The sequence below is a fragment of the Sarcophilus harrisii genome, chromosome 2 (genome assembly GCF_902635505.1).
Source record: "Sarcophilus harrisii chromosome 2, mSarHar1.11, whole genome shotgun sequence".
NCBI lineage: Eukaryota > Metazoa > Chordata > Mammalia > Dasyuromorphia > Dasyuridae > Sarcophilus > Sarcophilus harrisii.
The window spans coordinates 380,921,783-380,943,939 of record NC_045427.1 but is presented as its reverse complement, the minus strand read 5'-3'; the positions used below and the strand labels follow the sequence as shown (position 1 = coordinate 380,943,939).

Here is a 22,157-nt window from a genome sequence, read left to right as displayed (position 1 = left end):
AGAAGAGAATGGATTTGGAAGTGAACTGTTCCTTCTTTCTTAGTAAAAGAAATGCCCTTGGTAAAATAGGAGTGGGGTTGGAAAATTGAATAAAATTGAAAAAGTTTTGTGTTGGCATATGTGCTAAGGCAAAAGTATGTCAGTACCTATTTCAAAGAGTTGCTTTGCTTTGAGATTAAAGACATATTGGTAAAGGGTCCTGATAAGTAAAAATGAACTATATCAGTAACAATATCCCTTCTTCATATCAAATATGAACAGATAAGATTTGTAATAAAAGTGAGGAATTGTTTTTTTCAGGCTACATTAAAATGATCAAAGATTAAAATCTAACCCTGTTGGAAAAAACCTGAGAGAAGCGCAGCAGTTTTATTTATCTTCTAAAGCACCTTGGGAGAAAATAAATGAAAAAAGATTTCTGATTATTGAAATTCCTGCTGGAACAAGTTGAGACCTTTGATTTCTCAACACTAGACTCTTTTAAACTCATTCAGATATAAAAAACTGAACAACTTGCAAAGAAAAGAAAGTTTGTTTTTAAGTCTAAATAATAATATTTTTGGGGAAAATACAACATGACTCTTGTTGAATTGGCAAGCTGTCTGAGGAAAGAGTAGACTGAACAAAAAGAATAATGAATCATTCATTCATCAAAATATTTGGTTGAACTCTTAAAGTGTGGAAGGCAAGGCACTATATTAGAGGCTATAGAGGAAGATGCAGTTTATTAGGAATGCATATAATATATGACAATAGTCTCAGGAATACAAACGTCTGCTTTTTGAAGACCAACTTAGCCAAATTCAACAAAGTTCATCACCAAAAGGTTGGTCATAGAGATGAATTCTTTTGGCTTTTGGTGACCCATAAAAAGAAGTAAAAGACAAAATAGCTCTTAGGCCATTATGGTTCCATCCATTTCTATAACGATGATTGCAAAAGTTGGGGAAAAAACCCCATTATTTCCCCCAGACAGACCCCAGGTATAACCCCAGACAGTTGAAAAGCACATATTAAGTGTCTATTATGTACTAGGTACTCTAGAGATACAAAGAAAGGCTTTTCATTCTTAAGGATCTTATAACCTCTCATCAGTCAGACCCAATCCAGCCATGTGGGAAAATTGTGTTAGCACTCCATCACCACTAAGTTGAATCTATAACAATTAGGTAACATGGTTTACATACTCCCTCCTTTTCATCTTTGAAATCGTGGGATTCAGAGTTGTAGGCTTTGTGGGCAAAAACTTGCTACCTCTGCTACTACTACTAACTCACCCCTCATCCTTATACATTTTCCAATGAAAACTTTTCCAATCTTCTTTTCCCCTTCTATTATATCCTACAGAACTCAGTTCTGTTGAAGGAATTTCCCTTCCTATTACTCTTCTTTTTATACTTCTTTCCTTTCCTTACACTAATGCATACCTGGCTTCCCAGGACACCTGACCAACTTCTCCTTTATTATGGATCTTGTGTTCCCTAAAACACTACTTAAGAGTAGGATTAAACAAATAACTTGTTCCTGTTTCCTGATTCTTTGCTGCCATAACTCAGTAGCTAGATCTAGTTGTCTACTAATCAGTTCCCAGATTCCTCTCTCTCCTTTAAATTATTATTATTATTTTTTAAAAATTCCCTTTCGATTGCTTTTGCAATACTATATACTGATTTCCTGATTCTCTTTACTTCACTCTGTCTCAGTATGTCTTCTCATGTTTAGCAGCATTCTCCATATTTGTCTTTACTTTCAGTGCAGTAATATTCATACACCACAATTTGTTTGACCATTCTCTAATATATGAGCATGAACTTTGTTTCCTGTTCTTTACTATTACAAAAGGGCTGCTGCAAATATTTTAGTGTATATGTATATTAGGGGCTATAGAGGAAGTTGCAGTTTATTAGGAATGTATATAATATACGACAATAGTCTCAGAAATACAAATGTCTGCTTTTTGAGGACCAAGCCAAATTCAACAAAGTTCTCTGTCTGTCTTTGACCTTCTTGGGGATATATACCTAGTAATATCTCCCCTTTCTAAAGAAGTTTGGCATCTGGCTCAGTTTTCTCCATCTTCACCCCAGCTCTTACTTGGATCTTCAGTTATGTTTAACAATATCTTCTCACTATTCCAAAGAAATCATAAAACAGGAAAACGGAGCCATATGTGCAAAAATGTTTGTAGCATCTCTTTTTATAGTGGCAAGGAACTGGAAACTGGATGTTTATCAGTTGGAGAATGGCTGGATCAGTTATGGTATATGAATGTTATGGAATATTATTGTTTTATAAGAAACAATCAGTAGGATGATTTCAGAAAGGCCTAGAGTTCATGTAAGTACATGAACTGATCCTAAGTGAAGAATAGAACTAAGAGAACATTGTACACAGCAACAACAAAATTACGCAACAATCAATTCTGAAGGATGTGACTCTTTTCAACAGAGAAGTGATTCAGGCCAATTCCAATGGACTTATGGAGAGAGCCAATTGTACCCAGAGAGAGGACTGTGGGGACTGAATGTAGATTACAACATAGTATTTTCACTTTTTTGTTGTTGTTTGCTTGTATTTTGTTTTCTTTCTCATTTTTTTGATCTGACTTTTCTTGTGTAGTATGATAATTATGGAAATGTTTATAGAAGAATTGTACATATTTAACATATATTGGATTACTTGCCATCTAAGGTGGGGTAGGGGAAGGAAGGGAGAAAAAAATTTGGAACACAAGGTTTTGCAAGGGTGAATGTTGAAAACTATGCATATATTTTGAAAATTAAAAGCTTTAATTGAATAAATAAATAAAACAATATCTTCTCAAATGCTTTGAATTCCCAGTTAATTAACTTTTTCAGCTTATATGACATGGACTTTCTTTCTACCTCAATTACACAGAGAGGTATATATTTTATCCCATTATTGCCCGTAATACCATGATCCTAAACTCTGATATTCCTTTTTCTAATCTTAATTTCCTATACTTTCCTCTTTCCTTCCCTCTCTTGTCTCTGTCTTTGCCAGTCTTCCTATCTCTCTGTCTGTCTGTCTATCTTTCTGTGCCTACCATGATTTCAGTTATCATCTCTAGCCAAATGACTTCAAATTCTACATATCCAGACCTTCTGACCTCCACTTCTGCAGGATGTTGACAGCTCCATCTGAATGCCCATAGGTGTTTGAAATCCATTATTTTCCCCTCCCTCAAATTAACCCTTCCTTTCAAATGTTCTCTTTATTTGAAGGTACCATCATTTTTCTAGTTAGCTAGTTTTACAACCTCAGAACCATCTTTGATTCTTCTCTCTTTCTTGCCACCTCATATCCAGTCAATTACCAACCATTCTCATTCCTTCCACATCTATTCACAACACTTAAGAGCAGTGTTCTGAATCGAGTTAATCTGATATAATAAGCATGGTTAGCTGACAGAGACACAGAATGGTGGGATGGAAGGAGCCATGGATATTGAGCCAGAGGGAGTCTGAGTTTGACCACTGCTAGTTTATGACTTAGATAAGCCTCAATAAAAGAATGGAGTGGACCTGCGATGATCTGCAGATCTCTAATTTCTCTTTTAGTTCTGACATCCTACTATTCTATATCTCTGAGTTTTGTTGGGGATCATGGAGGTGGAAAGATTCACACCTCTCTGGCTGCAAAAAAATCCCCTTAATTACATCTCACTGTTTACAGGCTATGAAAGAGTCAGTTCTTTCTGATGTAGCTGATTCCCTCTAAGGGAACATTCTCTGAGGCAGGGAACAAGATGTAATTGATATAGCTACCGGACTCACTTGAATGGCTTTATAAGACATTAGCTGAACTTAATAGGCTAATTACATGACTTTTCTGCAGTTACTCTGGAACCAAGTCCTCCAGCAATCTGATACAGGACATGAAAACTGTGAAACAGAAGACTATGTATCTGTCCTGAAACCTTTGTAGTGCCTTTCCCTGTTATCTGTGAGATATAAAGAGGCACATTTAGGATCTCTCATCCTTAATTCAATGCAGTGTCTACTATGTATGTGCCAGGGACTGTGTTAAGTACTTTACACATTTTACCTCATTTGATCCTCACAACAACCCTAGAAGAAATGCTCTTATTATCATCTCCATTTTACCGTTGAGAAAATTGAGGCAGACTTTAAAGGTAAAATGACTTGCTCCCAGCCACACAACTGTAAGTGCCAGATCCTCCTGACTCCCAGCTCAGTATTTTATCCACTGAGTCCAGTAGGATGTGATCGAAGAACTAAGCAGTATGGTATAGTATAGGGAAGGCTGGATTTATACTCAGAGAACCTGAATTCACATATGTTCATGTTCCTCCTACTACTTCCCCATAAGAAATATAGGTGAAATCATGTCCTCTAAGAAGCTTACAGAACAGATATGTCCTAAAAATGGGAGTTCAGCAGTCTTCTAAGTGCAGATGGCTCTCTTCATCATAAGATCATTGGAACTAGCCTGAATCACTTTGCTCTTGAAAAGAGCCACGTCCATCAGAATCGATCATCATATAATCTTCTTGTTGTGCACAGTGATCCCCTGGTTCTGCTTATTTTACTCAGCATCAGCTCATGTAAGTTTCTTCAAGCCTCTCTGAAATCATCCTGCTGGTTGTTTGTTACAGAACAATAATATTCCATAACATTCATATACCATAACTTATTCAACCATTCTCCAATTGATGGGCATCCACTCAGTTTCCAATTTCTTGCCACTACAAAAAGGGCTGCCACAAACATTTTCACACATGTGGGTCCCTTTTCCTCCTTTAAGATATTCTGAATGTATTTTTGGAAAAGATGTTCAATATCTTTGCAAGGGTAAATGTTGAAAACTATCTTTGCATGTATTTTGAAAATAAAAAAGCTATTATTAAAAAACTTAAAAAAAAGAAAAAATGTTTTCTTGACTATGGAAGTACAGGTGTGCCAATGCAAAAAATCAATCAATCCCCTTTGGTTAAGCTATTATGGACCAGCCATTGCTGTGCCTATCAATATGTATTTTTAATATTTATAAATCACTATAAATATCAACAAATCTTTTTAAAATAACTTAAAAGATATTCTCAATGCTCTTCTTAAAATTCTGATCAATAGTCCTGAAGAATAAAGTTCAAGATGGAATCTGATTTGTTTATCATAAATATCAACAGAACTGTCATCTGAAGGCAAGCCAATTATTTTATAAGCAGAGAAAGAGAGAATGAGATGATTAGGTACAAAGTATTTTGTTCCATTACTGCTCCAGAACAGAATGTACTGGCCTAGACAGATGAAAAATAAACTCTCCACTTGAAAATGAAACAAATTTACACTCCATGTCACAGAGAGAATAAAAATGAAACCAGTGATACGTTGCCATATTCCTTTCTAGGCAGTTTCAAATCCAGTTTTACTTTGAAATCTCTGTGGTAGAAATAACATATAAATCATGCATATAATTGCTAGTCTGGTCAGTGAAGGGTGGTTTAGGGTGGTTATTTTTTTTTAAACTCACCCATCATGTTTAAAAAACAAATTCTAAGCTTCAGAACATTAGGATGCCTTACAAGTTGCTTGAATCAACCTCTGGGATGAAATCCCTGCTTCTAGGCTAAGCAAGAAACATCTTGGACTTGAGCTGTACCCTGGCTCAACCAGCTTGGGTATCTGTGGGCAGATAACTTTCTTTCTCTCTGGGTCTCAATTTCTTTTTTGTATGAAATAAGGGGACTGAACTAGATAATCTCTAAAGTCACTTCTAGCTTTGATATTCTCTCTTGTGAGTCTATTGCAAGTATCAGGGCAAAGCTCTCTAATAAGAGGCTAAAATCAACTAAATGTTGTCACCCTTGGTGTTCACTTCAACATGCTTTATCACTTCCCACTATATAAAAGACCTAATTATTAAACTCTTTTTGACATCCTGGATTTCACAAAAGTCAAGAGAGTGCCATACACTATTCATTAGCCTGAGAATCAGGAGCCCAAGTTTTTAGTCTAAGCTCTGCCCCTAACTTGAATGACACTGGACAAATCACTTCTCCCTCAGTGACCTTCCTTCATTTGTAAAATACGATCCTGCTTCCATATCCTCAGGAACACTTTGCCACTTTCTACTCACTATGCTCATAACCAAATTCCTGGTTAATTGATTTTTCCCTGAGCACTTTCTTTTCCTTTATGAAGATTACTTGGGGACCACAATTGTGTTATTCACATGTGTACATCTGCTAATTCTTTTTAACACTGTCCATACTTGGGGCAGTGGTGCAGTGGATAGATTGCCAGGGCCTGGAGTCAGGAAGACTCATTTTCTTCAGTTCAAATCTGACCTCAGATACTTACTAGTTGTGTGATCCTGGTCAAGTCACTTAACTCTGCCTCAGTTTCCTCATCTGCCAAATGAGCTTAAGAAGGAAATGGCAAATCACACTTTGCCAAGAAAATCCCAAATGGTTTCGTGGAGAGTCAGCTGAAAAATGACTGAACATCAAAATTCCCCATGGGGTTTAGTGCTAATCTGATCAACTACTTATAGGTAGGGAATATTAACTTTGGTCTTGATTGAGGACTTACTTCCCATATAATTATAACTCAATACTCTATGACTCTGAACATAGAATCAGTTCTAAGAATCTATCCTCATATACTCTTCCCTCATTCACACTTACACTCTAGGACAGTGTTGTATAGGAATTCAATTGTAGATTTGGAGCTGGAAAAAAATAAATCCCAAACCTTATAGGCCATTGAGTCCCATTTCCTCATTTTTTAGGAGAGGAAGCTAAAACCCTGAGAAGTTAAGGTACATGTCCAAGGACACTTAGCTAGTAAGGAGAAAGGAAAGAAAATGAGCATTTATTAAGTGCTTGTCATGTGCCAGGTACTATGCTAAGTGCTTTACAAAAATCATCTCAGTTGATCTTTATGATAGCTTCGTGATGTAGGCACTATTATCCTTCTCATTTTACAGTTGAAGAAACTAAAGCAGAAGTTGAGTGATCTATTCAAGGTCACATAGCAAGGAAAATTTAAACTCGGGTGTTTCTTACTCTAGGCCAGGACTTTATTCTAGGTGCTTCTAGATTTAAAGCCAGGTTTTGGTGCTTTTCCCTTTTTATTTTAAAAAATAACAAAAGTCAACTTTATTTTAAAAATTGATTGTATCATTTCCCTACTCCCAAATTCCCTCTCTCCATCTCGTCCCCCTCTCCCCATACCAGGCACTATGACTACTCATGATGGGATTTGAAAACCAGATTTAAGTTGAGACATCCATTCTCTTCAGGCACATTGGGATGAAATGGGGTTGTGTATAGAAGAAAGGCTGCTGCTGTGAGCTAATGGCACCTGAGAATGTTTTGCCAAGGGAAAAGCATGAATCCAGACAGTCTATGAGTTTCCTTTCTTAAGAGGGCAGAGGCAGAGCTCAAAGGAGAAGCAAAACCTAGACCTGCCAGCCACAAGCTAGCTAAGCCAAAAACAACCCATCTGCCCCTCCTTCTATCTATTCATTTCAAGCAGCTGGCCCTTTGTCCCCCTCTTTGTGATTTAGACCAACATTAAAAGGCCTTACCTAGGCTCAAGGAATAGTACTGGGAGAACATGAGAACAAAAGAAAAGAAGCCCCCTTGAAAAATTAATTAATGCACCCTATATCTAATCCTTTACCAAGCAGGCAGGCAAGAAGAAAGGGAAAGGGAGGGGAGGAAATAGAAAGGGAGAGAGAGGAATTGGAGAAAGAGATGAGAAAGAAGAAAGGAAAGAAGGAAGAGAAATCTTTCCCACCCACTACACTTAATTACCACCCTCAGCACTCCCCATCTCTAACTCCATACCTGGCAACAGAGAGCTACCTTGCTGTTGTTGCTTTTATTGCTGCTGCTCTTGCTGCTGCTGTTACTGACCTCTAGAAACCAGGAGAGGAAGAAGCTCTGAAGCCCAAGGGTGGACCTTGGCTGGGCAGGCTATTCCCCTGATTCCAAAATTCATCTACCCATCTAAGCAGGGAACCACCCCAACATATATAGTCAATCAGCCACACACCCACTAAACTCTTTGGCAGGGACATGGTGAGTAGTATCTTAGGAGATCTCTTTAATTCAGAGAGGGTAAGGGATAGAGCTGGATGAGAAAGAGAGACGAGGGTTCTAAAGCTCCTGTGTTCCTTCAAATGATCTCTTACCTACCTATTCCAAGGCATCAGCAACTGTACTATGACATTGGGGCTCATCTTTGTATTGTAGAAGCTACCAAGTAAACAGTTCAAATTTGGGTACCAGTGTCCCAAAGGAAGGAGGTGAATTGTTAAGGACAATAGGGCAAGGTTTTTCAAACTCCAAGTTCAATGCCCCAAACACTACCACACATTGCCTCTTCAATGTGCATGTGCTTCTGCCTCTCCCTCTCCTTCTCCTTCTTTCTCTCCCTCTCCCTCTTCCTTTCCCTTTCCCTCTCCCTCTTCCTCTCTCTATTCTTCTCTCTTTCCTTCTTCCTCTCTTCTCTTTCCTTCTCCCTTTCTTTCTTCCTTTCCCTCTCCCTCCCCCTCCTCCTCCTTCTCCTTCTCCATTGTCCCCACCCCTATACCTGTTTATTTGTCACTGTCTTCTACTTCACCCAATTATTCACTTATTCAGAACTCCCCAATGTTCTTTCTTACACATGCCCAAGTGCTGGATCTCATATTACCCTTTCAAACAAAGATTTGTAGACTCAAAAGTGTGTCTTGGACTCTTATAAAACATGGCAACTTTAGCAAAGTTGCAGGATAGAAAACAAATCCCCATAAATCACTGGCATTTGTATATGTGACCATCAGTTGAGCAACAAGAGATAGGAGAAATCACATTTAAAATAACTGTAGATAATATAAAATATCTGGGAGTCTACCTGCCAAGACAAAGTTAGGAAATATATGAACACAATTACAAAACACTTTTCATACAAATAAAGTTAGACCTGATCGATTAGAAGAATATTAAGTGCTCACAGGTAGACCAAGCTAATAAAAATGACAATTCTACTTAACAATCTACTTATTCAGTGCTATACCAATAAAATTGCCAAGAAATTGCTTTATAGAGCTAGAAAAAATAATAACAAAATTCACCTGGAAGAACAAAAGGTCAAGAATTTCAAGGGAATTAATGAAAATAAAATGCAAACAAAGATGGCCTAGCTATACCAGACCTAAAACTATATTATAAAGCAGTGGTCATCCAAACCATTTAGTACTGGCTAAGAAATAGATTGTGGACCAGTGGTATAGGTTAGGTTCATAAGACACAACAGTAAATGACGATAGTAATCTAGTGTTTGATAAACCCAAAGGCTCTAGTTTCTGGCATAAGAAGTCACTATTTGACAAAACTATTGGGAAAATTGGAAAACAGGATGGTACATTGTACACAGCAACGAGATTATATGATGATCAACTGAGATAGACTTGGTTGTTTTCAACAATGTGATGATTCAAGGCAAATCCAATGGACTTGTGATGGAAAGAGTCATCCACATCCAGAGAGAGAACTATGGAGACTTAATGTGGATGAAAACATAGTATTTTCTTTTCTTTTCTTTTTTTTTTTTTGTGATGGTGGTGGTAGTGTTTGTTTGCCTGATTTTTTCCTTCTTTCTCCTGTCTTTTTTCCCCTTTTGCTCTTTTTCTTGTGCAGCATGACAAATATAGAAATATATTTAGAAGAATTGCACATGCATAACTTAGAGTGGATTGATTGTTTGTTGTCTAGGGGGCAGGGGAGGGGGGGAAGGAGGGAGAGACATTTGGAACACAAGGTTCTGTAAAGGTGAACATTGAAAACTATCTTTTTATCTATTTGGAAAATAAGAAGCTATTATAAAAATGGCAGTAATTCATAATTGTAAGCAGCTGCAAGAATGTTGTATATTTTCAAGGGGTATATTGGAATAAGCTCAGGCCAGCTCCTGAGAGCCAATTGTTACATTTTAAGAGGGATAATTTATATCCCAGAAATCAGCAAACTCATTCCCCCCCACCTCCCCAATCTTAATCTAGCTAATTTATTTGGTTAAAAAAAACTTTCTTGCAAAATAAATAGGATCATAGATTTCGAACTCTAAAAGATGCCATGTGTCATCTAATCTAATCCCTTCATTTTACAGGTGAAGAAACCAAGGCCCAGAAAGGCTAATTACCTTCTTCAAGATCACACATGTAGGCTGTACAGAGCCAAGATTTAAAGCCACATTTATTTGTCTTTTTACTGTACCATGGCAGCTTCCAAAATAGCGGATAAGATTTTATTTGAAATAATCAAGCCCTTGTATCCACCAAATTTCCCTTCTTACTAAAATGATTTAAAGAACAGAATGATTTAATTAATTTGCACTGACTCCTGGGCCTAAACATGTAGGTAGCCTTGGGTGAAAATGGATGTTTCAAACTTCATTTAAAAAGGAAAACAAAACAAACCTGATGGCATAATACAGAGAAGGCTGTTTTTTTTTTTTTTCTTTTCAGAGGTGTAATTTATCCTCATTCATTATTTGGTAGCTTGAGAACAGGTGCATAATGGAAATGCATCAACCTAATACCCTCATTATTACCTACCATTTTGTTTCCTAGTGTAACATAGCTCTTTTTGGGTAGAGAAATTAGAGAGAGAAAATTTGCCAGGTCTGTGGTCCACTTATAGAAAAGAAGGCTTACCAAAAACAAAAGGAAACAACACAAAAACTTAAAAAAAAACTAATAGAAGAAAATGTTTTTCTAAATAACAAATTAAAAGGGTTATTCACACAATTTTTTTTGAAAGGAGAATGCCCAATTAAGCAGGGTAGTGGATCAAATATAGTTTATGAATTAGCTAAAAGAACCTGATTTTTGTATTTTTCATTTCCAGATACTACATACACAATGATCACATAATTTTAGTGTTTCATGGATTTTGGAGGAGTATATAGTCCAGCTTATAGTTAACAGGAGAATATTCGACAACAGCCTTGACATCTCTGTACTTACATAATACCTGGTACAAAGCCTCCTATAAATACAAGTTGAATTACTGACTCTTTTTGTAGATATCTAATTTTAGGAAACTCACTATCTCCTAAGACAGCTGCTTCTTCTTTTGGATAGTTCTGAGTGTTAGGAACTTTTCCTTTAAGATGAGCCTTATAAATCTTATATACCTTATAAAACCTTAAAATACTAAAGTTAGACAATAATGTCTAACTTTAGTATTTTAAGGTTTATAAATTGCCTAATAAATAAGTCCTTTGATACTCAAAACAAGCTTGGGAATTAGGTTCTATTATTATAATTTTTAGATGAGGAAACAAAAACAGAGAGTAGTTAACCCCATTATTATAGCTCCTAAATGTGCGAAGCAGAATTAAACTTAGGTTTTCTTGTCTCCAAACCCAAACCCCATCCACATAGTGGCCAAAAAAGAATTCCTAAAGCACAAATCTGAAAGCAGAAGATAGAAGAGAGCACAAGAGTCATCAACAATGATTAAAATTACCATTTAAAAAAGATAACATGGAAAATTAGTTGTCTATAAAGAATTTTTTAAGGATTAGCAAATTAATTAACTGGGATCTAATTTGTTATTTTATGATAATGGATAATTATTTGTTAGCTTATGATAAGGCATTGTGTATTCTCTCTCTTCCCCCTTTGAAGATTGGATCTCCTTAATTTACCCAGGGTGGAAGTACAGCAGCCATTCTCCTTTACTGCTGATTGGCATAGAGGCTTTGGCAGCCTGCTGGGTCTTACTCCTGGGGATTCACCATGTTGATAATATATCAGACCTTTAGTCTGAAATTCAGAATTCAGAGTTCAATCAATCCAAGACACAGCCTCTCTGGTAGCAAATATTAAAGGTATTAGACATTCTCAAGAATTATTAATTTGTCATTAAAAAAGATGTATTGGTTAGAAATTCAAGAATATAGAATTTGTTCATAGACTTGCTTAGTGAAGCTTCAACACAGAAATTTTCACTGATATACAATGTTTTTAACAGGAAAAAAGTGACCTCAGTTGAATGGGAAGAAGATTCTGAGTTGACAATAAAGTCTAAATGTGAGTCAGACTAATGAATTTGTTAATAGTTGTTCAACAGATGACATCATCCCATTTCTGCTTAGCCTTTTTCTGTATGTAACTTAAGCACAGTAGGTAGATGTCTTAGGGGATAGGGCCACAAACAACAAAAACATGGAGAATATGATGCAGCTATGTTCTTTCTAGAAGTAATTTGTTTTATTTTCCACTAGGACAAGCCTCATGTGTATAAAGAATAGGAAGAATAAAATTATGCCACAGAAAAAGTAGCTAAAAAAATGGGGCTGCTTAGTATTTAGAGGCAAACATGAAATCAGACATTGATTTTTTCAATTCTCATTTAAAAGGAAAACAAAACAAACCTGATGACATAATACAGAGAAGGCTGTTTTTTTTTTTCTTTTCAGTTTTGCCTACTTTCCACTGCCAAGGCAGCGTGACATGGTAAATAAAACAGTACACTTGAAGCCAAGAAGGCCTGAATTTATATGACCTTAGGAGCAGAGGGTCCCCAGGCTGCCAAAGCTTCTGTGCCAATCATTAAAAGAGTATGGCCTGAGAGTGACTGCTGCACTTCTAGGTTGGGAAAAATAAAGGGACCCAATATCCAAAGGAGAAATAAGGAAGGATATAGAGTGCCTTATGTTGTTAACAAATAATCATCCATCTTTATAAAATAACAAATTAAAACTCAGTTAATTAATTAACCAATCCTGCAACAATAGGCTCTTTCTAGACAACCAAGTCCATATACTCAACCTTTCAGCACTCTTCACAATTCCCTAAGTCTAAATTCCAGAGAAGATGCTAATTTGCATGGGCAATTATAAGTTGTAGAGAAAGTGTTGATTCTTCTTTTTGGAGAGGAAATTTTCCAATCTGGGAGTTCTGTTCCTTATCCTCTCCCACAGCTAAAGCTCAAACATTTCAAGGTTTTGGGGTCCCTATAAAAGTTTCCTCTGAGGTATGGTGAAATAACTCTCCAGTGGCTGCCCATGTCAGAATTCTTCCAAGAGCCTCATAGGAAAGAGAATGGAGGTCTATTACTCTTCTCATTCAGAAGGACGAATTGTTTGTGTTATTCAGAAAACCTAGACAGAGTTAATGTGACAACATCATGAGCACAATCTCATTGCTTCTAGGGAGAGGGGGGAAGGATGATATAAAAAAGCAGAAAACTTACTCTTTAAAAAAAAGTTACTAAGTATATTTCTGCAAACTTTCTAGTTCTAATTCTTTTTCAGTTTTTGTTTCAGTTTCAAGAGAACTTTCTACTATGTTGTTGCCTGTTTAAATTATTTGCATAAATTGCCTAATAAAATTTTACTGTTCATACAAGAATTGAAAAAACAAAAAGTTACAACTTTATTACTGTCTAATGTTGTTTGGAAAGGAAGTAACAAATATCTATTTTGATGTAATATTGATACAAGGTAACTTAATAATGTTTGACAGTTTGTCCCATATACCCAAATTACTCGTTGAATTTTTTCAAAATTGGACATGAAGACATTAATAGAAATGTGTCCATTAGTGTTTAACTGTGGTAATTAGTTTCCCCAAAATCATTATCTCAAGGGAGTGATTATAATTAGTTTTGTTTTCTTAAGGGTTTTCTTTTTCTTTTTCTTTTTTTTTGTTGAAAGCAAATAAATGCTTTTTCCAAATTTTCCATTTTCATTAGTTGAATTGAAGTTAAGAAAAAAAGAAAAGAGAAAATCCAGGTGGAAAGATTGGAAATTTATGCTGTCCTTTAACACTTACTGATGAACAACCATGAAATGTGTTGACTTAATGAATATCTTGAAATAAGAAACAAGAACAAGAATTTCAAAAGAATATGTAATTGACAAAAAATTCAGAAGTTTTTGGTTATCACTCTTCATTCACCATAGTCCTCAGAAAATATTAAAGAAAGAAAAGATCTGGATTTGGCTCTTAATGTTATTGAGTGTTGCCTTATGTAAAGATGAAAAAATTGAATTCCAAAGAAATAAAATTATTGAACCATGGTCATACAGCCAGGAAGAGGTAGAAATGGGATAAGATACCAAGCCTTTTGGTTCTCAAACCTTTTTCTAACATGACATGTCAACTTTACTATTCCCTCAATTATAATTGATTTCTTTGTTTTCAGAATCCCTGTAACAGAGATGTTAAACAGGTGGCCCACAACACTGGAAGCCTAAAGCAGATTAAAGATAGTTCCTATATGATTTTAATAGATGGATGTATTAATAATAATAAAAAAATTAGAAAAACGTATGATTTTTTTAGTCAGTATGTGACTCACATGCATTCTTACATAGTTTAGTGAGCCCTACATTCCTTTTGATCCACCCAGGCCAACTTATTAAATACACAGATAATGAAACCTACTTTATTGCATGGCAATATAAGCTCCTTGAGAACAGGGGTCATAGACAGACTCCTTTTATTTACCTGATTCACAGTTCCTAGCAGAAATCTCTGCTCAATGGAATGAAATATTTCATTAGAAGGAAGTTCAATACAAATGAATAGAAAATTAGCAATAGTTTTGATAGAAAGAGGAAGAGAGAAGGGATGAAGATTTAAAATACTCCTTTGTTTCTGCAATCAACAAATAGTTTTTAAGTCAGGCACTCTGATAAGAACCATACATATAAAGAAAGGCAGAAATAGTCCCTTCCCTCAAAAAACTTACATTGTAATGGAGGAGAGAACATGTGAATAATAAGATATATGCAAGATAAATATGGGTAGATGAAGGTACGGCACCAGGTAAGGCCTCTTGCAGAGAAGATGGGATCTGAGTTGAGATTTGAAGGAAACCATTAAAACTGGCCAATGAAACCAAGGTGAAGGCACAGATCATTACTAGTGGTGGGGAATGGCCAGTCAAAGGCTTGAAACTGGACTCCCATTCTGACCTAACAGCCTGGTATTGGGGATATGTGAAAGACAGGGGATAAAAAGGGACAAAATGAAACCAAGTCTGGTATATAGATATATAGGTTCATACATATAGCTATCTAAATAGATATTTATTTAGATATCTATAGATATCTTTGTCTAGAGAGATAGACTCCTCCAGAGCAGTGACAGTCATTGCTCTTATGAACTCTGTGCCCCATCACTGAATACAATGCAAGGCACATAGTAAACATTCAAGAAATATTTGATGTGATTTGAAAGAAGTGAAGATAATGAAAAGTTGAGGTTTGAGAGTGGAGAAGAGGGGGGGAAAGAGGGGAGAGAAAGAGAAAGAGGGAGAGAAAAAAGACAGAGAGAGAGAGAAAAAAGACAGAGAGAGAGAGAAAAAGAGAGAGAGAGAGAGAGAGAGAGAGAGAGAGAGAGAGAGAGAGAGAGAGAGAATGTGCATAGAACTTAAATGAAAACAGATTATGTTATAAAGAAAAGGGAAAAAAATTTAAAAGTTGTTTTGAAGCACTGCCAGCTTCACATAATGGTTTGTCCTTCCTGATTTCTACATTGTCAGCAACTAAAACTCTAGAAGGTAGTTGGCAATTTTCTTGAAATGATGAATGAGAGAAAAGACAGTGGGGGTAAAATCTATGAGATTAAAAGGACCTTTCTGACAAAAAGAATGTTTTTCAACCAGCTACTTCTATTCAGAAGAAACATGGTTAGAACAAGAGGTCAGGTTTAAGGTGATGTTAGTTTCATTTATCTAGTTGTTGTGACAAGACCATGTATGAAACTTTCTATTCTCCAAGGTGAAAAGTAATGAAGAATTGTGGAAAGAAAATTGGTTAATTAGAGAGTCAGGAGGCCTAGAATTGAGAACTGACTCAGCTGCTCACTATTCACAGTAAGATTGTGGGTAAATTATTTAATATCTTCTCTGCCTCAGTTTCCTACATCTATCATATTAGTGTTGCCTTTCTTCAATCCCATTTTGGTCCTGATTAACTTAGCCAATGTACAAGTCTCCATTTCTTAGGGCTAGGGCTTTCTATATGGTTATAAAATTGGTGTGAACTGGAAATGATAATATGGACTCATTTAAGCATTCCCAGCCCTTTGTTGACTTTATTTAATTGCTAAAAGGAGAAATGGTGGCCAAAAGAGATAAAGAAATTGTACTCAAATGCTCTTCTACCAAATGCTAGGTGATCAAAGCAAAAACTTCATGTTTATAAACTTCTTTTATTTAATGATGTAGCCACTGATGTTTTTCAGCATGATATATGCACCTCAGTACATTTTAGGAGAAGCAGTGTGTAGTAGTTTTAGCTCTGTTCTCACTGACTAGCCAACAATAGGTCCCACCCTAAGCCCCACTTGGTCATTGTTTGGGTCCAGATTGTTTCATAGTAACTAACTGTAAATAGAAATTGTTTTCACTTTGGCCAGAAACCCTGAGGGTCTTCCCTTCTGAGACAGATTTTTTTTTTTTTTTTTTTTTTTTTTGATTGGGAAGAGGCCATTTTTTGGCTTCATTTCTAATTTAGCCTTAATCACTGAATGGACATTGCTTTAGTCAAACTGACAGCTGGAAGAGACCTTAGCTTAAAAAGACCAAGGTCTTCCATTCAGGATGAATCTTCATTCATCCTGATTTATATCTTGCTACTGGATCCAGATGGCTCTGGAGGAGAAAGTGAGGCTGGTGACTTTGTAACTCACTTGCTTGGTTATGGCATCACTTCCCTGCTGTCATGGTCTTCTTAGAGAATGAAGGACAAATAACAACAATTGACTCTGCAGTCAGCCTGAGAAGTGGATGTGGATTCCATTTTAGACACTTAGTAGCTGTCAGGTAATGGATAATTTTTTTTAATCTCTCATTTCCCCAGGCTCCTTATTTGTAAAAATGAGATAATAATAATTGTACTCCTTACCCCATAGGTCTGTTGCAAGGATCAAATGAGAATGTAGGTATAATGCTAGATAAATGAGCTATTAATATTATTAGATCCTTAGCTAATCCTTAGCTTTTTTGGGGGTGGCAGACGGGGATCTAAGCGCACTTGATCCTGAAAAGTCTCATCACCAAACATTCAAAATGGGAGGGCTCAGCCAAAAGCCTCCCTCCTGGGAAAAGATAGTCCCTTGGGAAGATAGAAGGGCAAAAAGTAAAATGATTAAATATTGTTGCTCTGTATGGGAGGACACTCCCAGGGCTAATTGAATATGTCTGACTTAAATCTGTATGTAAAATAGATTTCTGTGTGTCTGTGATTTCTGTGTGTATGTCTGCTTTGTATTCTGTATTCTGTATTAAAAGTTAGCAAGCTGAATGAGACTTAAGGAGTCAGCCTTTGTTGCTAGTTTGGAAAAGATCTGACTGAGCTGGAAAGATAAGATCTTTAACTGATCTTATCTTTAATGTTAGTGAGAAAGTTTAAGAATGTATGAATGAAAGTGCATAGATTGAAAGGGATTAGAGAGTTTAAGAACTTTCTGGGAAATGGAAAAGCAGTGTGCTACCACCTTAAAAAAAATGAATGAAATGAAAAATGACATTTTTTGTGGAACCAGAGAGGGCCAATTTGAGTCTGCAGAAATAGTTAAGTTATAGAACTATTAAAAACATTTTAGCAGATTCTGTGGTTTTTGAGAATAAGTTTTAAGTTGCTTGTCACTATCAGCTAAATTGAGGTGGTCTAATGAGTTTTTAAGTTGACCTAATTTACATGATTAAAAGCCTTCTGAGGGAAATTGTTGAAGAATTAAAAAAAAAAATAAAATAAAATAAACCAAACTGCTCTCTTTGGGGTTTTTCCAAGTTTTTCAGGTTTGTGATTCAGGTTTGAATCAGATAGATTCAGCCACTCTATCTTGGCTAGGGAGGTGTTCCTGGCTGAATTCTTCTGGAGTTTGTGCTGGTGCCCCAACATCTTTGACATGGGCCTCCTCCCTAGAACTTCTGACTTAGAGAGTGAGACAGCCATTGGGCCAAAGACCTGTAGCTAGACCCCTTGGTCCAAATTTCTCCAACTCTCTTTCCCCAGGGTAGAGTCTGTCAGTTTCTTAAAGCCCTGTGACTGGATTTGAAAGGGCAGTTTTCTGCTACAATAAGTTTAGGGGTTGTGTGTATTCACATTGGAATTCTGATTCTGAAATTGTAAGGGATAATTACTATTAACTCGTGCATGCTAAAATTGTGAACTTGTTTATTCTGGTATAAAAGTTTAGAAATGTCTGCATTGATATTGAAGTATTGTTACTAGAAATTTAGATCTTTATTTGATTTTAAGTTAAAAATTTTGGTTTTCTGGCAACTTACCTAAAGAGGTTTCATGTTTGTACCTCTTAATTAGATGAAATATATTTAACTACTATGTTGCTTGATAAATTGTATGCTGGGTGCTTTGTAAAAATTGTGAGTGATGCTTTGACATTTTGTCACCCCAGCTGGAAATGTGGCATAAATTTTGTGAAATTTCATCCAAAGCTATTTAGAATATTAATCTTAATATATGTCTTGCTTTCTCTCTTTAACAAAGAAGTAAAAGCAAAGAAATTTGGTGTATGGAGATGTGTGTAATTGCAGAACAAATTGTATCTGAAAGGTGTGTAATAGGTCTAATGACAAATAGGAAAGTATTGAGAAGGTGTCCCTTCACAGGAAGGGAGCCTGGCTCCAAGATATTCAGGTTAGGTTTAATAAAATGACACCAGTGGGGAAACTGAGCTATAGGGGGGATGGGTGGAAGCTTTCCCCTGAGCTCTGCTGCTTTAAGGGGATTAGTGGAATAACACTGGAACAAAATGTTCCCAGAACTTTCTGGGAAATGGAAAAGCAGTGTGCTACCACCTTAAAAAAAATGAATGAAATGAAAAATGACCTAAGTATGGATTGGTAGAGATTATTGATGCTGATAAAGGAGCATATTTTATTTTTAAAGTTTTATAAGAAATAATTAGGAAGGATTGTAAATTGAGTGGCAATTACATACACCTGGGGATTTCCTCATCTGGGAAAATGGAAAGAATGAATAAGATTTTTAAGAAACTGATTAATAAATTGATGTTAGAGACTAAATTGCCTTGGACCAAATGTTTGCTTATTGCTTTGTTAAAGAATTAGAAAGGTTCTCAGAAGTGACCTGGGACTTTGCTCATATGAAATTGGTTTATTTTATTTGGGAGGAGAAAGAGGAAAGACCCTCTTTTGAAAAAAGGTTACGTTTTTAAGGAATTATACACTGGCAGTATGTTCATCCCTTTTTAGCCCTTAGGAAACAAGGATTGCTGACCCAGACAACACCTTTGGAGTTTGCAGTTTACAGAAGAGTGGGCGAAAGTCTTGGAAGAAGCAGAGTGGGAAGGATTTTCCCAGATGTTACAGATGACTGAGACTGCAGACTGAAGGCTGAAGAACACCAGGCTCACAAAACCCATGGAGGACCTCAAGAATGGACTATTAAGGACAATTTATAATCTCTAAAATTGACTTTGCAATTAGGAATGTTTTGGTGGGAGATAGAAATGTTTGTGCTTAGAGGAATTTTAACAATATTAATGTTATACCTGGTATTTCTATTTCCAAAGAAGTTTAAAGAAACTTCTCAATTGGAAGAAGTTGAATTAACATTTTTTTTGAATGAAGAAATTATTGTTAATTCTGATAAGGTTCTTTTATGTGAAATTAGGATATTCTATATTCTATATGAATTTTAATTGGTTGTATGGAGACATCTTAAAGTTGTACCCATTATTTAAAGGGATTCTGAGAATAATAGTTTTTGCCTTTGTCCCTTTGAACATGTTTCTGTTATAGACAATATGTATTAAACATTTGTAATGTTGAACTTAAAGCGATATACTTAGATAAGAAAGGTAAGCTGTGAATTTCCTAGAGTGAATCTCTTACTGTTATTAATGTAAGGTTGTAGTCAATGTCTATTTAGGATATGTGATCTTTGAGAGCTAAATTTGCTTTTGGAGATAAAATCTCTTGGGACTGTAGCAGATATTATTTGAAATTTTAAATTCAGGTATGACTGTCTGATGCATCATTAAGCCAGTGATCCATTATCTGAAAGAAATATGCCACAAGCTACTCAGAAGAATGTGATCATGAATTGTTAACAGGTTTAAGTTAGTATGTGGTCATGAGTGATGAGGACGACCTTGGCCTTTTCTTAAGGTGGGATTGTTCTGACTCAGTTTCCCAGTGGTGTTCTTTTGAATAAGAAACTACCTAATTATTCATGTGGCTTAAGGTGGAATTGTTACTATCATGTATATGCTCTCAGGTCAAGGCCTGAAGAACCTGTTTTGATGCTATTATAATCAAGGTTCTGCTTTTTTCTCTTATGGCAAGTTTTTATAATCAGAGCAAATGGTCAGTAGAAGCCATGAGTACAATTCAGAAAAAAATGTGGTCATTATATCCTAAAGTAGGTGAGTGTTTGGCCTAGTCATCTATCTGTTGTTAGGTGCATATGTTTGTCTATTTATTTTAGCATTTCTGTTGTAGCTGACTTTTGTGATAGGTATCTTTATTTATGAAAGGTTACCTACTCCAAACATAATTGGTTGGGGTGATAGGTGGCCCTGCTACCTGAGCCCAAGATGAAAACTCCCATGAATAAGAAGGAGATGTCTCTGGAAGGCTATCCTCATAGCACTTGGTAGGGCCCTTCTGTTCCCAATCTGTATTATCCAAGATGATTAGAATGAAAGGCAAGGAAGGGAGGAAACTGTCTGGGTGATTCCATATTTAATATTCCCATGAGAAAAGACTGTTTCCAGGAGAAAATACTGACTATTGCCTTGGTTAAAGATATAATTAAAGACATTAAAAAATTAGCACATGTTCTGATTCAAAATTGGATCTCCTCTTTTAACACCTCTTGGTGGTTTTGGTTTGGAAGAGCCTGTTGGAGACAGATTTTATGGTTTCTCCTGATAGCTCTCAGTGGAGTTATGTCTTCCCTGTAGTATGATGCAACTTGTTAGCAATATGGTTCAGAAAACTATGTCCAAAATCATTAAGACAGAAGGTACAGTCATGGGATCAGCGTGATTGATGCTGCTTAATTGACAAGGGAGGAACCAGAGCTGGGAGGATAGGTAAGACTTCGAAAATGAAGTCCGTCAGGAAGTTGAAGAAATGTATAAACTTTGTGAGAAGCTTTCAACTGATGAAAGAGAGGGGGGTGGGATTTAATGAAGTGAACTGTGAAAGCTGTCTCACAAGATGGAAGCAGTGTTCTAAAGATTGAGTGAATGTCTGCTGTGTCCCAGGGCCAGATTTCTTTCTCCAGAGAACACATGGTAAGGAGAGGGATCATATAGTCCTTTTCTTTATGAGAATAAGTTGGGGCTACCTTGGCACTGAAACTCTCATATAAGGTAATTTAGTAATCCTAAAGATGTGGTTGAGTTTGAAGTTTTTCCTCATTTATGACTTAGAATGTGAAGTCATTTGTCCTGACTAATCAGGACCCATATATAATTCTTGCTGTTAATTATGCCTCACCTTTCTTTGTATAACTGTTTGCTGGGAGGGAGATGCCCTTTGAGATCATAATAAAATTCCTTTTTTGCTTTTACCTTGAGAAATCTCCTTGATTTATTTGAGTGGTGGTCTTTATCCCACACAATATGAAATACAGATTAAATTCTTGTTTGAGAATAACTCATAAATGGTATTTTTAAAACTTAAAATTTTCTTTTCTCTCTGTTTGTACCCGTCCTCTATTATTTTATCTTTTCTTTTTTCTTTATCAAAATGAAATACAGATTAAACTGTTTTCTAAAACTTCAAAAATTATTTTGTAAAACTTAAAAAAATTCTCTCTTTTCCTCTTTCTTTCTCTTTCTCTTTTCCCTCCGTCTTCCCTTCCCCTAACGCCCATTTTTCTGCCTCTTTTTAAATGCTGACTATAATTTTAGAATAATTTTCAACTGGTATGCTTTTCAAATTAAAAATAAAAACTTTTCTTTTTTCTACTCTGTATATTTTTCCTTAAAACAAAAACAAAAACTTCTTTCTCTGTTCCTTAGGCCTGCCAGTACCATTCATTGACATTGCTAAGCCACAGTAGAAAGCCATCTAGGATAATAGAGTTGCTGGGCACAGAGTAGTGTTTCAGAAGCATGAGGTATCCTGTGGCCTCTTAATAGATGTTCAAACTCAATTT

The 22,157-nt window shown here is 36.0% G+C and overlaps 1 protein-coding gene across 2 annotated transcripts in view; it reads right to left on the bottom strand.

The window, feature by feature from the left end:
* The window catches only part of STK32A (serine/threonine kinase 32A), a 144,940-nt gene that overhangs the window by 55,642 nt on the left and 67,141 nt on the right, over positions 1-22,157 (bottom strand). The window lies entirely within an intron of this gene.